The sequence below is a fragment of the Tenebrio molitor genome, chromosome 6 (genome assembly GCF_963966145.1).
Source record: "Tenebrio molitor chromosome 6, icTenMoli1.1, whole genome shotgun sequence".
NCBI lineage: Eukaryota > Metazoa > Arthropoda > Insecta > Coleoptera > Tenebrionidae > Tenebrio > Tenebrio molitor.
Window position 1 is genome coordinate 17,962,268 of NC_091051.1, and position 14,378 is coordinate 17,976,645.

At 38.1% G+C, this 14,378-nt stretch overlaps 2 long non-coding RNA genes across 3 annotated transcripts; one reads left to right on the plus strand and one right to left on the minus strand.

Annotated features, from left to right (window-relative positions):
• Positions 1 to 1,846: 1,846 nt before the first annotated feature.
• On the minus strand, positions 1,847 to 2,922 carry LOC138133808 (uncharacterized). Its single transcript, XR_011160531.1, has 3 exons — positions 2,694 to 2,922; positions 2,402 to 2,642; positions 1,847 to 2,355 (listed from the first exon to the last, which is right to left on the minus strand). It is a non-coding gene; the product is annotated as an uncharacterized lncRNA (long non-coding RNA).
• Positions 2,923 to 8,812: 5,890 nt separating this feature from the next.
• Positions 8,813 to 9,784, plus strand: LOC138133678 (uncharacterized). 2 transcript variants are annotated; one of them, XR_011160480.1, is made up of 3 exons: positions 8,850 to 9,123; positions 9,180 to 9,498; positions 9,553 to 9,784. It is a non-coding gene; the product is annotated as an uncharacterized lncRNA (long non-coding RNA). The 2 variants fall into 2 exon arrangements; XR_011160479.1 differs by having other exon boundaries at positions 8,813 to 9,123; positions 9,180 to 9,784.
• Positions 9,785 to 14,378: the final 4,594 nt, after the last annotated feature.

Genomic DNA, 14,378 nt, shown 5'->3' on the forward strand with positions numbered 1-14,378 from the left:
TTTTGACATAATGAAATTTGACTCGCGCTTAGTAAATTGAAAGGTTATTAATAGACAAGTGACTAAGCTAAATAAGTAAATGTATGAACATGAAACATCATTGAAAAATTTGAGATGCGAACTATGTGACTTTACAAATATTTGAATTGCCTTGATTTTTTAAATTTATCCCTCTCGGTCAAGTTTGGAATAATATCTGGAAGAATAAAAAGGAAAGGTGTCATTAGACTTATAAGACACTCTTTTCACGTGTCAGCTGTTTATCAACGATCCATTTCCCTCTAAGTGTGGCGTGGCCACATCTTGTGCTCTGCTCCGGACCACAGCTAGTTGAGCACGTTAGACACTGGCGGAGTCTCCCGAATTACAACAAATCCAGCCGTAGTCAGGACTGGAATATCTAGTTTTTGAGAAACATGAGCTCTGGTTCTCTTCAGAGCGATGATCCGAAGGAAGTTCGTTAACCACAGCGATCCTAATTTTACAACTGATGCATTTGACAACCGCGTTGCTCAAAATGTCGACCTCTCCATTCCTAGTGTTGTTGTGGAATGGCTTGACCTAGGCCACATTGTTATGTCAATGTTTGACGCAAACTTTATGATAGTTCCTTCGTTCGCTTTGGTTTTGTTCACGAGAACTACCTCCAGACGGTGACGAAGATGAGTTCTTCGATCCTGCCTGAGAGATCGTTCGTGGTTCAAAGCCACACGGAAAGGGATTTCAGAATCTTTATTAAGAACATGACACTCACATAGATTACTTCGATGTATTTCCGACATAATTTCGATATCAACAAACCAAAATAGCAAATTAAAGGATCTTCCAAAATATACATTTTTGAAACTAAAAACCTCTCAAATCCGTGCAAAATTTATTTATTGGGAGGATTTAGTGAGTGACCTGCAGAATCTCCCAATCTCACTTTATTATCCTTTTCTACTTCAGTCGATCAGCTACAATTCAACAAGTGAAGAAAGGATTTGGTAAGAAATGGAAACCGAAACTCTGATTGTTCTGAAATTTTGTTGATATCAAAATTACTCTGCTGGTATTATTTTGATATTAAAGTTTAAAAAAATAATAACAAAAAAATCACAAAGCATTGGGCCATTTCGTCCGAACCACCTTTTAGGGTAGTTTTGGTTCAACCACTGGATAACTTGGCGGGCAATATCCACATTCTATGCATGATTAACTGGATTCAGATGCACATTCTTTGCATGATGTCTAAGGGCACTTCATCCAGCAATTCAAGCAAAGTATCATTCAAAAATCGAAGGTATTGTTCACCATTTAAACTATTCGATTCGATTGCGTGGTTCAGTGAAATTATCACCAACAATACCTGCCCAAACATTAAAAGAAAATTGACAGTTGATGACGGGCAGAACGAATTGCATATAGATCATCCAATCATCGCTCCATACGTGCGTGTTTTGTAAATTAAACATTAAAAACACCATCTCGAGTGAATCCTGACTCATTTGTAAATAAATTAACACGTAAAAATTCTAGTTGTTTTACACATTTTTACAGCAGTTGTTCACAAAACTGTTGTCGCTGCACGTCATCTCCTGGTTAAGTACAACCCTTTCTGGAAACTGTTCCCGGTATTTACGCTTGCGCCGCGTTGCCACCCACCACACCCTACGAGACCATCCGTTAATTCCACATTTGTAAAATTTGGCATTTTAAACGATTTAACAACAAACACACGATTATTAATACACTGCTCCACCGTCTGTCAAGATGTCAATAACTGACCTACGTCAACCCAATATTTAATAAGAATATCCTTTTTGAACTCATTACCTTCACAACGACATTTCGCGACCGCGAACGTATATTTCGCGTACTAGTGCTTCAAAATCATCCAAAAACCATTCACCTTTTTGAGCATTCTGAAAATAATTTAACTTGATAATAATAAAATCTGATTAACATAACGCCATTTTTCATTTTTCACATCGTCAAACACTTCTTTCCAGTTATCGCTAAGTACTTGGTTGGTATTGTCACCCAATTCCTTGTTACCATCAAAAAGATTTTCAAAATTGAATGATATTAACTCAGGGTTCAAAGTCACGTTACATGAGAGCATCTTTATGTAAGTTTTATTTTTCCTTTTTATTTCTTCATATTCGAAAGGATGTCTTATATGGAGATTTTCTATAATAACCCAATTAGATCATGTATAAACATAAACAAACCAACTTATTCAGAATTATTGTACTGGGTCCCCTCCCTTTTATTGGCAAAAGCAAAATTTTACCATCAAATTCATATTGGCACTATTTTTTGATTTCTGGATATGTCCCAACAATGTGTATTGTTTTTTTATCAAAGTCAAACCTACAGAAAATTTTAAATTTCCTTCATAAACTCAGTATTTACTCACTCGAAATTATCAAGCTTCATTGTATGGAAACCGGACATTCGGCAATTTTTGAATTTCTGTGTGACTGCTACAGGTCTCTTTCCGGCATCAATAGTCATTTCTGGTACTTCCAGTGGATTTACGTTTGCTATGTTGACATCGTCGAAAGCTCTAGTCAATTGAGAAATACCGTTTTGGGCTGCTTTAAATACGCATTCTTTCAGGTTGGGTTGTTTGCGGTTACATTTTTGAAAATTTGAGCCTGAAACAAACACTTAAAATCGTTGTAATTGAATTAAAGCGAAAGAATTACGTAATTGCACGCTGGCTGTAGACGCCACAAGCAAGCAGAGAACGCTCACGCACTTGGTTACCGCCATCATCACCTCGAAGATTTGAAGCAAATTGTTGTAGATCAAGATATTTTTATTCGCACGCATTCTTTTATTTATCTAGTAGAACTAGTTTGCATTTTCAAGTAGGCAGCGAATGTCAATTTTATTACGTTTTATATTTGAGGAATATTAATAAAATATCAATTAAATCATTAATATTTAAGCATTTTTATGTAGAAATCTTGTCTTCCATCATTGTCGATTGTAGAACTAATTAAGAAGTGTTAAAACAGGAGACAAAAATTATGATTAATTGATTAATGTAAAATATATACCACGAAATAATCAAAGTCGGCAATAATGATTAATAGTATATTGTAGACCTAGGCGGTAAAGTGACATTTTTCCAGGCTGAAAGAAGAAATGTACAGGCGAGCTTTAGCGAGCCTGGACACTTCTTGAAGCCTGGAAAAATTACTTTGCCGCCAAGGTTTACACATTATTTTTCTTCCTACACAACATGACTGCAATAATTTTTGTATGTCAACAAACTGTCAACAATAACCATTTGCTTGCCACTTTCTGCAGAAATCTATATCTGTTGGTAATTTTAAAATAAAAATTTACTTATATTAGATTTTATTAAGCAGATTATTTTATAAAAAGAATACGGCTTTTGTTTGAACCAAAAAAGTTACCTAAAATCGTAAAAATCTTTTTTTTTTGTAAATATTATTGCAGCGCCCTCTATGGAAAAAAGTAAAAAAAAATTACTGCCTAGCCATTTGTGTTTTTTTTTTGCAAGGCTAGCCGTAGAAACACCTACTTTCTCGTCCCTATGGAGACGGTAAAATTCAACTTTACCATAGTGTAGGAAGAAAAAAATATTATTTAACGAGTTCGTTTGTAATTTGGGCTTTTTTTTTTTGGCATGAGTGGGCCAGTTTAAAACTCGAGTGAAACGAGCCCAAATTACACAAGAACGAGTTGAATACAACGTTTTTTTGTTCGAGAAGCCCCTTAAAGGCTCGAAATCTCTAAAATTAACTTAACGTTTCGTTTTCACAAGTTGTCAAATTTATCAAAATCCGTTCACACAGAACAAAATTCTCAAATTCTGACAGTGTCGAACAAAAATAAATTTAAATTCTTAATTACCTAAGAATCATGCAAATTATGTATTCGAATTTTTCCACTCTTTTTTTTCTAGTGTTGTCACGATAATTATTTTTTGTAATATCTAGTTGTTAAAGGTGGCTTTCCGGACTGTTTGTCACCATGTAAACAACCTCATAACGGCCGGAGTCCGTTAAGGGTGTCCGTTATGAGCGGGAGTGGCCGTTATGAATGACTAAATAACTATAGCAACGTAGATCTAAACTTTATTTTGCAACTTTTTTACAATTGGTACAATAATTATTAATGTTTAATGTTATGGGACACACCTAGAATTAATCGAAATCCGTATGCCACTAGCAGATGTAGACGAGATCGAAGATGATGCTTCAGACTTTTAACACCACAACATAAGCGCGATTTTGCAGGGAATAACTTTGACCTCACTTGCTCTCCGGACATCGGGAATATCTTGATCGCAATTTTTTATTGATTTCAGTCGTTTATTTTCAATGGAAAGTTAAGTGTTGAACAAATCTGACAAACAGCAGCAAATGTAGACAAGATCGAAGATGATGCTTCACAATTTTAAGACTAACACAAGCACGATTTTGCAGGCAATAACGATACCTCACTTCCGGACATCGGGCATATCTTGATTGCGATTTTTTATTGATTTCATTCATTTATTTTCAACGGAAAGTTAAGCGTTGAACAACGCTGACAAACAACATTGAAACAATTTTTTTTCACAAACAACGGTTGACATGACGACGTCCTCCGCACACTTATTAATCATTCGGTTTTTTCGATGGCGTTGAAAAAAATGTATTTCAAAAAGATAATTGTGAACGAATCGTAGCGATATTACAAAAACTATTGTACAATACACGTCCGTTAGGGCCTTTACAGCCTCGCCAGTATTATTCGACTCGGTCTGCGAGCTCGTCTCACAAAGTCTCTGGCTCGGCAGTAAAGGCTATCCTAACGGACTTCTACTGTAAAATACTATAAATTTGTCATATCTTGTCCTTAACAGTCATTAATTTTACTAACAATTCATTTACAAGTTGTAAATAATCGTCTTTCACGTCATCATAAATATCTTTCCAGTTGTCATTTATAAGTTGGTTTATTCTACTACTGGCTTCTTCGTCACCATCAATGATGTTGTCAATTTGAAAATGAATCCGTTTCGGTTTATCATACATATCGCACGTACTCGTTCTTATTTTAACATAGGTTTGTGTGCCTTTTTTTATTTCGTCGTACGTAATGTGGAAAGAACTATTAACATTTTCTAAAACATTGCAACCAGTAAGTGAGCTCAATAGTAAAATAACTTACCAAAAATTATGAAACTTTTTCCTCTACTGTTGATTTTTCCAAACATAATTCTACCATCAATTTTGTAGTCACAAAAACTTTCAAATTTAGGAAAAAGGGCAGCCGCATCAAGTGTTTTCTGGTCTAAGTCGAATCTAAAACAATATTCACTGTAACATGACAACAGCGATTTTTTGACACGAACTCGAATTTCTCAAGTTTCACATTATTCAAACCAAAGAATTTGCAGTTCGTCAGTTGTTCGCTCATATTAACTAAAACTCTCTCAGAATGTGTCGACAGTTCTCTTATCTTCAGAGGGTTGAAGCTGGGAATGTTGAGTTTTCGGTAGGGTCGTGTTAATTGTGTGATGCCATGGCGAGCCGCTTCGAAAACACATTCTTTCAAATCAAGTTGCCTGCGGTTACATTTCTTGAAATTTGGAGCTGAAAACACAATAAAGTAGAACAATTTCAATACTACAAATAAAAAACTAACGTAATATAGCACTTAAAATGATGTCAGCTATAATCATACACAACACTATTAATAATTTCATCTTAGTAAAAATCAAATTATTATTATCCAATCAATAACAATGACTCTTATTTATACTCCGTACGCTGATAGATTGCACGTTTTTAAATTCTAGTTCCAAAACATGACGCAGTGAAAAGTTCTAAACTCTCCATCTCAATTGTTTCACGTTATGTAGAAAACCGTTGCAGCCTTGCAGATTAATTCCCGCCACACTTGTTTCTGTGTCTGTCTTCTGTCAAAAAACGTGCAATCTATCAGAGTACGGGGTATACTAATAACTGGACCTGCTTGAACCACAGAACGGTCGAACGAAATAGCGTTGCTGCGCATCTTCACTTAATGTCGACAGGATTCTACAGTGGTTTTTCAATAATTTGATGAACGAGGACTTGTTAAATTAGACATTTTTTTCTGATGAAGCGTGGTTTCGTCTTCGGGTTACGTCACTTCTCAAAATATGCGAATGTGGAACACTAATAATTCGCAAATTTTTGTTGAATCTCCACTACATCCACAGAAAATTGGTGTTTGGGTGGCAGTTTCTCGCAGAAGAATAACTGCGCCGGTTTTTTTCAATTTCACGGTCAATGCAGAGAGGTTCTGGACTAATTTGTGTTTCCTTTACTTAAAAAATAGAAAATAAGAAATAGTAAACTCTTGTACATAATTTGCAAGAACTGGAACAAAAAATTGTTGAAGAATGTGCAACCACTACGCCAGAAATGCTACAACATGCTTTTGATCGTATGAGGAGGCCGTAAACTTGTAGGTTGTTACCACCGGCGCCCTGGGGCGGTCGAACTGTCGAGTCCATCTTCGGGGCCGGTTTTAACGCTGGAATAGCAAATGCACCCCGTCGAAGAAGATAGCCGTTTCGCAATCCAGCCGGTTTACCCGGACCGTCAGGCCCTTTGTGCAGAAGGAGAGGAGCACGGAAAAAAAACAACCTTCTCCTCTTAGATCAGGTAGAGAAGTGGCGTGCCGTTTCCGGCCGGCGTCGACTATTTTTAGAAAGTTGGGACCAAATGCCGCAAAAGAACGAGCGGGGGTGGTTTTATACTTGGGCCAACCAACAGATATAGTAATAAAAAAAAGGGGATGTGGCCTAGTTGCGTAGAACGATATACGCCGAAGCCTGTTTCACAATGAAGCAGGTTCTTTGCCATTTGTCATTCTTATAAGTCTTGAAAAAAAAACTATTTTGTAATACAAATCGAAAAATGCCAAGGAAAACAAACATAAACACGTGGTCAAACTCCCGAAGCGAGGTTAAAACGCATGAGATGCCGGATGCCGTCAGGTAATTTTTGTGGATGTACATCAGGCTTTCGAAAATCTGCACACGTTTTAATGAGCCAATTGGAAGCTGCTATTTAAAATACGCGGGCACTAGGGGCCGGTTTTATTACTATATATGTTGGTTGGCCCAAGTATAGACCACCCAAACGACCCACGGGTAACACACTCTCCCCCTCCGGAGGCCCAACTTTCATAATCGTTGACGCCGGCTTCAGCCGTCACCTTTTCTTTATTCAAAGAACACAAAAGGACACATGAAAACGACACAACAAAAGATGGAAAAAAATGAGACAAACACAAAACTAAAATTAAAACAAAAAAACTTAAAATTAACAATGGCACAAGATGGTGGTGCCGAGCGCGTCTGGGTGTCGCCGAACGCTATGGCCTGTAGGTCCGGGACATTGTGGGCTTCATGGTGCGCCGTCTTCGATAGTGGTGAAGCCTGTCACGAGCTGCAGGGGGTCCGACTTCTCAGCGGGTCCCTCTGAATCCCGGGAAGCCGGAACTGGCCTGGTGGACGACCTCCTCGATGGCGTTTGGGCGAGGATGCGGGAAGCGCAGCGACAGAGTTGCTCATTATCGGGCCCCCGGTCGTCGCCTCGGTGCACTAGTTGAGGGGCTGTCGCACGGCCCGGACGGCATCGCCACTCGGAAAACGACACGTTCCGCGAAACACGCACAAAACCGTTGTTGGGGACGCGCACAAAAGGGGGCACACACACCTGTCTCTGGCACGCCGGAGTCGATGTCCATGGGCGCTGTGGGCTCCAACCGTTGGCTCCTTGGGACGGACGTGGGACCCTCGGTGGCGGCTGTGGTGGCTCGGGGACTCAGCGGCCCCGGGGTGACGTCCTAGCGGGGACGACCGACGGCTGAGAACGGCAGCGTCCTCACGGATCCTCTTCCGACGTGCAGGCTGGTGGTGGCGGAATCAGGTGTCTCGACGGTCGACCTTTGACACGCCAGCACCGAGAACTGTCTGGGCTGGCCGTCGGACTTGAAGGCCTGACCGGAGACGGAGTCGAACGGGCCCTGGGGTTCAACTCACCATCCTCTGGCTCCTTGGTGGTGTAGGTGTGACTCCTCTCCCTCCGGGCGACTGGCTTGATGATCCGGCCGAGTCCTAGACACGATGGGCAGCTGAAAGGACCTACGATGAGCAGCGGCTGACCCACGACTTCTTCTTCACGTCTGGCTCTTGTTGACGGACGGGACGGCTTCCTGCTACCATCCGGGACGTTGGCCTCGGTCGGGGATTTGGGCTCTCCGACGCCTTGTCGGAGGAGAGCCACACGTTGGGCGCCATTATGTTACCACCGGCCCCCTGGGGCGGTCAAACTGTCGAGTCCATCTTCGGGGCCGGTTTTAACGCTGGAGTAGCAAATGCACCCCGTCGAAGAAGATAGCCGTTTCGCAATCCAGCCGGTTTACCCGGACCGTCAGGCCCTTTGTGCAGAAGGAGAGGAGCACGGAAAAACAAAAAACAAAAACAACCTTCCCCTCTTAGATCAGGTAGAGAAGTGGCGTGCCGTTTCCGGCCGGCGTCGACTATTTTTAGAAAGTTGGGACCAAATGTGGCAAAAGAACGAGCGGGGGTGGTTTTAGACCACCCAAACGACCCACGGGTAACAAGGTACATTTAACAAAGTTTGAGAGATTTCCAACATTTACTTTAATTTGGCTTGTTTTGCTAATAAAAATGTCATTAATCTTCTTTTTAATTTTCAAATTTACAGTTCATTATTCTTGTACCTCTAACAATAATAACATATTTACACATTGTTGATGATGTCAGTATAGCACGTATTTTAGTCATGACCAACTTCATTCATATCCGCTTCGCTTCTATATGGCCGTTTCAATTTTGAATTTTACATGCAATCAAATGTCCCCATTTGATGGACATCTACTAGCGACATCTCCTCAACAAACAACCAAACTACAAATGAATTTGACATTAACGTCAATTAATTAACGTCAAGGTCAATGGCCTCATTTTTATGTTATTACTGGTAATTACTGTTATCAGCCCATTAAAAAAAAAAACAGGAAGACGAAAATGTTGGGTTTAATTTAACTAGATGACAACACCCCTGACAACACAAACAAAACACATTTTTAAAGGTAAGAGCACTATTTATAACTTCAAAACTTTTCAGCTCAGTGATTTACTGTTCAAGCTTAGTCTTCAAAGAATCCGTTTATTCTACACAAATATTACTAAGGATTGGTTTCGCAGCCGTTTTAATAATAACATTGCATACTGCAGCTTTGTGGTCTGCACAGGAAAACGCTGAATTTTGAAGGAGGTGATCATACAGCAAGTCATGCAAATGAATACATGGTTTCTCATATTGTAGAAATGGTACCTAACAGTTTTTGTACTATATTTGCAATTGTCAATAATGCCTACAAATGAATCACTGGAATACAGCAATTGACTCCGATTTTGAAGGGCTATTAATCTTAATAAAGATCCTAGTATGATGGTGGATAAAAGTGACATAAAAGATCACTTTGACAAATATGTATTGTATATGTATTGGTTTTCAGGGAAGAAGCAGGTTCATTTGGGGACTGGGTCAGGATATGAATTCGTACAAACAACAACAGGGTTCTAAAATAACTAAAGAAAACATTTTGCATGTTGTATATTTTGGATCTGAATTCTTACAAATAGGAATGGGACAGCATCTTTAGTGAGTGTCACTTTTTTTGAAGATGATCTGTAATTTTGTTGAGATCTATAATACCATTTAATAAACTACCTACCTTCTATAAGAAATTTTATTATTCAAAAAATACTACAAGATCTTTTAAAAGACTTTAACCATTTGTTTCTCTGATCGGGATCGCTTGGAAATTGGAAAAGAGGCTTCAAATTTCCACAAATAAAACACTTTCTGTCCATTTTGTTAAAAAAACAACTAAACAGTCCCAAATTTATTTAAACTTTAGAATGAATAAGTTGTCACCTTGACGGAAGATGGCGACACATGATGCACGTTTCATGGACTACTTTGCGGGAACAAATTTTTGCTAAATTGAGACGGCCAAATAGAAGCGAAGCGAATATGAATGAAGTTGGTCATGATTTTAGTAAACTTTGGCTGAATTATTTCAAAATGATGCTAGAATATAAGCTACGAGAGCCGTTTGCCATTTCATGACCACCTTTGACCAAATTAATAATCTCGGTATTACTATACGATACGTAGAGATATTTTCACATTTGGTGGCCGAAACAAAAGATTGAGAAATGTCACAAAATTGTATTGTCAGTGTTAAATTTCTCAAAGACGTTAGTGATTTCGAAATAAATGCAGCAGATTGGCAATAAGAAAGTGCAGTGCAGTGGTGTCTGTGACATTAGTGTACACCCGAAGTGTTCCGGAGTCAAGAAGTCCGAACAAAAAATTCTGCAGGAGGGCTCCGGGTTACTTTGGTTCTGCGATCACTGCCGGATCGTAGGGACAAACGTAAGTTCCCTCCTTATGTCGATTAAATCAGCGCTTCTTAATTGCCAAGATCAACTAATCAAGCAAAGTCTTATAATTGAAACTCAAAATGCAACCATAGCGTCATTGAAGAGTGAATTGTCCCTAGTAAAAACGACTTTGTCTAGTACAAGATCAGCGGAGGACGCCGCGATACCTTCTTTGGTTAAAACAACAAAAAAAAACGACAATTCCCAGTTTCTCCTCGTTTTTCAAACAAGATAAACCCGATACATTAACCCGAGAAGTTTCTGGTAAACCTGAAAACGCCCGAAACCACAAATACACGCGCCCTGTGTTGCGTAATGAAGATGCGGATGAAGACAACACCCATACCTTACTGGAACGCGACAAATCACCCGATGCAATCTCTCCAACTCATGACGTCAAACATATCAACCACGATGACCCCAAATGGGAGACTGTAAAGTCGCGCCGTCGAAACGCCGTGAACAGAAATAATCAAGACACCAAGAACGAAAAACCCACAGTTCTCTATGGTACCGGAAAAGCCGCTCCAAAATCTTCAACAATTCTAGGGGCACTGCGCCGCAAATGAAGTTTCCGAGAATGACGTGAAAGATTATCTCAAAACATCGACTGTCACGACAAGATTATTATTAAGAAGCTTACAACAAAGGGCCATAATTCAGCCTCCAGTATCGGTGTTCCCCCCAAAATATTCAAGGATGTTTTCAACCCTGATATTTGGCCAGATTCAGTATGTCTTCGTGAATTCAATGTGCGCTCTTTTTTAGAGAAGAAACGCCATATCCAAAACAACATGTAAGTTCTACCGATGAAACTAAAGTTTTTAATGTTCCAATCCAAAACATAACTTCAATCATTAACATATTACATATAAACATACAGTCGGTTGGTTCCAAAACATTGGAACTCGAATCATTCTTGCAATCAGCATATCCTATAGAAATTCTTTGTCTTAATGAACACTGGCTTTCACCAAATGACATAGATGTAACCCTAGTAAATGTCATCTATATCCCTTTAACAAAAATTTTTAACAAATGTATCGCGGAAAATGTTTTTCCCAACGTGTTGAAAATCTCCAATTATACCCCTATTCAAAAAGGGGGATAAAGACAACATGAATAATTATAGACCCATTTCCATTGTACCCACTTTTTCAAAAGTCTTTGAATACTTACTAAAGAAACAAATCACTAAATTTTTCGACAATAACAATCTGTTTTCCAAAAGCCAATATGGGTTCAGAAACAATTTGTCAACAACTCTAGCTGTAAATGACCTAAGCGAATTTGTATTCTCAGCACTCGAAAACAAAGAACATGTCATTGCAACCTGTTTCGATTTATCTAAAGCTTTTGACTGCGTAACTGATCACATATTACTAACGAAGCTCGGATACTATGGCTTCAATCAAAGCAGCACTGATCTGTTACAGTCCTACCCCCAAAACCGACAACAGTTTGTTGCAGTGAACGGAATGGTGTCGGTAACTTATCCATTAATTGCGGCGTTCCCCAGGGTTCTGTCTTAGGTCCACTGCTTTTTCTCATCTACATTAATGACCTGCCATTGGCACTACCGAAGAACAAATTTACACTATTTGCCGACGACACAACCACATGTATTTCCAGTCGTACGCAGGTACAAATTTTCACATGGTTTACTGCAAACAAACTGGTTGTTAATAAAGATAAGACACAATCAATAATATTTTCGCTTCGGGAAATTGGTGAAAATAGTAAAACCATTAAACTTCTTGGAATCCATTTGGACACTAAAATGACATGGGAAGCTCATGCAGACCATTTGGTGAAGACGATTTCCAAAAAGCTGTTTGTATTAAGGCAACTTCGTAGTGAAGTAAACGATAAAACACTTGTTACTGCCTACCATGCCCTAGTCCACAGTAATATAACTTATGCTATTCTCGTATGGGGTCATTCTACACACTTACGTAAAGTTTTTAACCAGCAGAGGAGATGTATTCGTGTTCTGGGTGGACTTGGTTACAGAGATGACTGTAGAGACATATTTAAAACATTTAAGATATTAACGGTTCCCTGTATATATATATATATATTCTACAATGCGTACTCTATATGTACAAGAATAACTACTGCTCGTTAAACCATTCGCACTTAACCAGGCACCACAACTTATTATTAAGCATTCATTCGAGACTGCACAAAACACAAAATAGCACTCGCTATTATTGTGTAAAATTTTATAATGCTCTTCATTTGCATCTTAAAAACCCTTCAAACTACATTTAAAGCAATTGCTAACTGAAAATGCATTCTATTCTTTCGAAGAGTTTTATTCATTCGCAAAGTCCTTATAGATTTTTTGTTTTGTTTAAATTTTACTTATATCTCTTTATTTTATTGTTGCTTTTTTTTTCCGTATTTGTAGACAATGTGTAAAATTGTATGATTTATAACACGCAAATACATTATTATTATTATACATTATTATTATTATTATTATTAGTATAAAACTTGAACGATTTAAAATAGCGTTTTCAAGACTGGAGATACTTAAGTAACACGAAATTAATCTCCACCCTTTAAATTACCTGTTGTATGTTGTATCTGTTAAATTGTATTAAAATCTATACATATATGTACAAATAATCCTAGAAGTCTTAGGTGGGACACCCTGGGCTGCGCCTCGACTAGAAAACCCAGACTCGGACGAAAAAGATGCAATTTTTGGCCTTGCTACATAAATAACTATTATTTTACTAATTGTAAAATACATCACTAAGGGCCGGTTGCACCAACGGCAGTTAAAGTTAACTGTGGGTTAAAATGCTTCGTTACTTTAGTTACCTATTATTGTAACAATGTTTTCGTCCATTTTAATCTGTAGTTAAATTTAACTCACGTTGGTGCAACCGGCCCTAAGGGCCGGTTTCAGCAACGCCAGTTAAAGTTAACGTAGGATAAAATGCTTTGTTACTTAGTTACCTATTGTTATAACAATGTTTTCGTATATTTTAACCTACAGTTAACTTTATCTGGCGTTGGTGAAACCGGTCCTAACAAAATTGATACGATGTATTTTATTAGTTTGATATACCTAACTTAACTCTATCGAAAGAGATAGTATGTTGCAACAAGTAAAGGATAAAACTCCGTCATTATTTCCTTTTTTGAATCAGTGCTATAGAGAACCTTCACACCTTTTCTTTGGAAACTATATAATACCTTCAGTAGTTGGATGCCAACAAGGAGATCCTTGCGGACCAATGGCCTTCAGCTTAACAGTTCATCCTATCGTTGAATCAATTACAACTGAATTAAACGTCTGGTATCTAGATGACGCAACAATAGCTGACGTTCCTGATATTGTTTTTGAAAATTTTAAAAGAATTATCAAGACGGCCAAGGAAGTAGGTCTACATATTAACCCAAATAAATGTGAACTTTTTTTTGTTCTGATACTTTTGATGAAGATGTCTTAAGAAAATTCAAATCGCTAACATCAGAAATTCTAGTAGTAAACAAAAATAATTTAGAATTACTTGGAAGCCCAATTTTTGAAGATGGTTTTGATTTCATTGCCAAAAAGAAAATTGAAAAAGTTTTTCTTCTTTTGAAAAATATAGAACAAGAAAATTTAAACTCACACACGGCTTATTTTTTGGTAAAAAATTGTCTCTTTGTTCCAAGATTAAATTTTTTACTTAGAACATCTCCCTTTTGGAAATTTCCCATTTGTATTAAATCAATAGACAATGCTATTCGTAACAGTTTACAAAAATTTTTAAACATAAAGTTTAATGAAAATCAATGGACTCTTGCTTCCCTTCCTATTTCAAATGGTGGTCTCGGTATTAGGAAAATTCAAGATATCTCTATGCCAGCCTTCCTTGGTTCAATACATGGT